This window comes from Procambarus clarkii, chromosome 49, assembly GCF_040958095.1.
Source record: "Procambarus clarkii isolate CNS0578487 chromosome 49, FALCON_Pclarkii_2.0, whole genome shotgun sequence".
NCBI classification, from domain to species: Eukaryota; Metazoa; Arthropoda; class Malacostraca; order Decapoda; family Cambaridae; genus Procambarus; species Procambarus clarkii.
Genome location: NC_091198.1, coordinates 17,816,129 through 17,818,628, shown reverse-complemented (window position 1 = coordinate 17,818,628; position 2,500 = coordinate 17,816,129). Strand labels below are relative to the sequence as shown.

Sequence of the window (2,500 nt, the reverse complement as noted above, 5' to 3'; positions counted from 1 at the left end):
CTGTTACTGCTGCCTCTGCTGTTGCTGCTGCCTCTGCTGTTGCTGCTGCTGCTGGTACTGTTGTTGCTGCCACTGCTCTAGTGCTTCTCCTGCTGCTGCTGCTGCTCTAGTGCTTCTCCTGCTGCTGCTCTAGTGCTTCTCCTGCTGCTGCTCTAGTGCTTCCCCTGCTGCTGCTGCTGCTCTAGTGCTTCTCCTGCTGCTGCTGCTGCTGCTGCTCTAGTGCTTCTCTTGCTTCTCCTGCTGCTGCTACTGCTGCTGCCTCTGCTACTGTTGCTGCTGCTTCTGCTACTGTTGCTGTTGCTACTGTTGCTGGTGCTGCTTCTGCTCTAGTACTTCTCCAGCTGTTGCTACTTCTGCTACCGTTGCTTCTGCTACTGTTGCTGCTGCCTCTACTTGTTGGTGCTGAGGCAGCATTCATCACCAGGGAAATGTTTACATGTGCGGGAGTGTCACTAGGCACATCTGGCCATCAACCGAGCCTCTTGGACCAAGTTATCACAAGTCGAGCCTGGCCTCAGGCTGGGCTTGGGGAGTAGAACAACTCCCAGAACCCTCTCCAGGTATACTCCAGGTATACTCTAGTACACCTTATTTCCTACTTAAAACATGTTTTATATTTTCAATATTACCTATTTTCTTAGTTACATAATGACAATACAAAATAAATACATTACAAGATATAAAATAAGGTTAAGGTGATATCATTAACATTATTGGTAATTAAAGTACTGTATGTTTATTGAGACAAGAATGAAATACATCTCAAAAGGGATTGAGTAGCTTAAGGCTACTTCTACCCCCGTTACTGGTAATTATATCGTTTAATAAACAGAAATAAGTGTAGAAATTAAGGTTTGTGTGTAATGAAAAGGTAGGGATCAGTAGCAGTAGGTGAAGCCCTAAAGTCAAGCCAATTAGAGCAGCGTTTAGAGGCCGTGAGAGGCGGTAGGCGGGCAAACCCGGCAATACCCGCTTGATTAGGCGTTTGTGGAGGCTGGGGAGAGGGAGGGAGGCGGTGTAAAGGGTCGACACTGGTGCTGGTGGAGGAAACAGCAGCAAGGGCCACTCACTACTTTATGGCTGCCAAATGCTCACTCTCTCTTCTACCTGAAATTCTGGGGGATTTTAGAGCGTATTTAGGCGGTGTGAGGGCCGTGTGGCGAGTGTGGAGGGGCGGCGTGTGTGTGTGCTAGGTGGGTTGGTCTGGGAAAGCGTCAAGATAGGGTGTTTGGGGGATGGCAGCGGCGACAAATCAAACAAAAGTATGGCTAAGGAGGGCAGCCAGCCAGTCACTCAGAGCACACACGTCGCCACCGTACGATAACTCTCCTCCCTTGCTACGCCCTCTCTACTTCACCATTTATCAACTCTCCCCGACTTCCTATAGTTTCAAGGAACAAACGCTCACGCAATAAACACTCATAATACCCTATAATGAGTGTGAGTAAAGAGAGTAGTGGTGGTGTAGGTGGGTAAAGTGGGTTATGTAGTGGTGATTATCGTGGTGAAGGTGGGTGCAGGTGGTGGCCAGGGAGGGAGCCGACCAGAGAGACGGTCCGCCGGGTCCTAGTGTCACACTCGACGCCTTGGCATGACGATTCCTACATTTCCCTACTCACCCTACGGCTTGCCGTTAAGCAGCGTCCTGATATGCACAACAGATTTGCATTCAGGATATCTGTATGACGCGAACAATTTGCAAATTGAGCGTATATATTTGAGGTAAACGGGGATGTGTATATGTGATAGTTTTCGCGCATCAGTCACCCCGTGGCCTCGCGACCCGCCAACCTTACTCAGCCGTCGCTGGTGATCACTCGGTACCACACAAGGAGATCGTAATTTCTCCGTATATACCACTCAACCACCTCTCAACACCGCCTCCCCATGCAACATAAACTCCCCCACGACACCACCCGCACTTCCCCAAGCCCAAAACGCCACCCAGACTGGGAAATAAGTGGCGAGAAAGAGGAGGCTGAATGAGAGATTCAAAGTGCGCGGGGTAGCGGGGAGCGGCAGGAGCCAGCGTCTGCGCGAGATAATGGCCGCTCCCCACAAACTTTGACAACAAGACGTGCCACTTGTTCAGTCTGTGGTGAACTTGGGCAGTGGGAGCACCGGCCGTCGTCATGGAGGCCGCAAGTGCCAGTGAAATGGGTTATGATGAGTTTACGAGAAAGTTATAAGATAAGTTGGGTGTACAGTGAAGAGAAGAGTGTGATCTAGATAGATAGTGGCGGAGAGTGTTGTATTAGAGCCCCTAGAGAGCCCTGTATTATGAGTTAAGGCTCTCTCTTAATAAAGCACTCGGCCTCTCGTCTTGAGGCACCCAACACCATCTTAAGATTTGTGGATTTGTACAGTGTGAGTGATCTAGTGTGAGGTGTGAGGGTGGCAGCGTGAGGGGGGGTAGACTCACCCTACAGGACTTGCACTCACCTCTCAGCCAATGGTAAGTGCTCAACATGTCTTCAAGATTATCAACACTTCTTCTCTA

General features: G+C 49.9%; 1 protein-coding gene across 5 annotated transcripts in view; it reads left to right on the top strand.

Annotated features, from left to right (window-relative positions):
- The first annotated feature begins 1,998 nt into the window (after positions 1 to 1,998).
- LOC123763146 (collagen alpha-1(I) chain) overlaps positions 1,999 to 2,500 on the top strand; it is a 118,927-nt gene continuing 118,425 nt past the window's right edge. For 2 of the 5 annotated variants that reach the window (XM_045750104.2, XM_045750103.2), the window contains exon 1: positions 2,007 to 2,455. The gene's annotated coding sequence lies outside the window, so the exon portion shown is untranslated. Of the gene's footprint in view, positions 2,456 to 2,500 lie in introns of all 5 variants that reach the window. The other 3 variants (XM_045750105.2, XM_045750107.2, XM_045750106.2) reach the window with 3 other exon arrangements.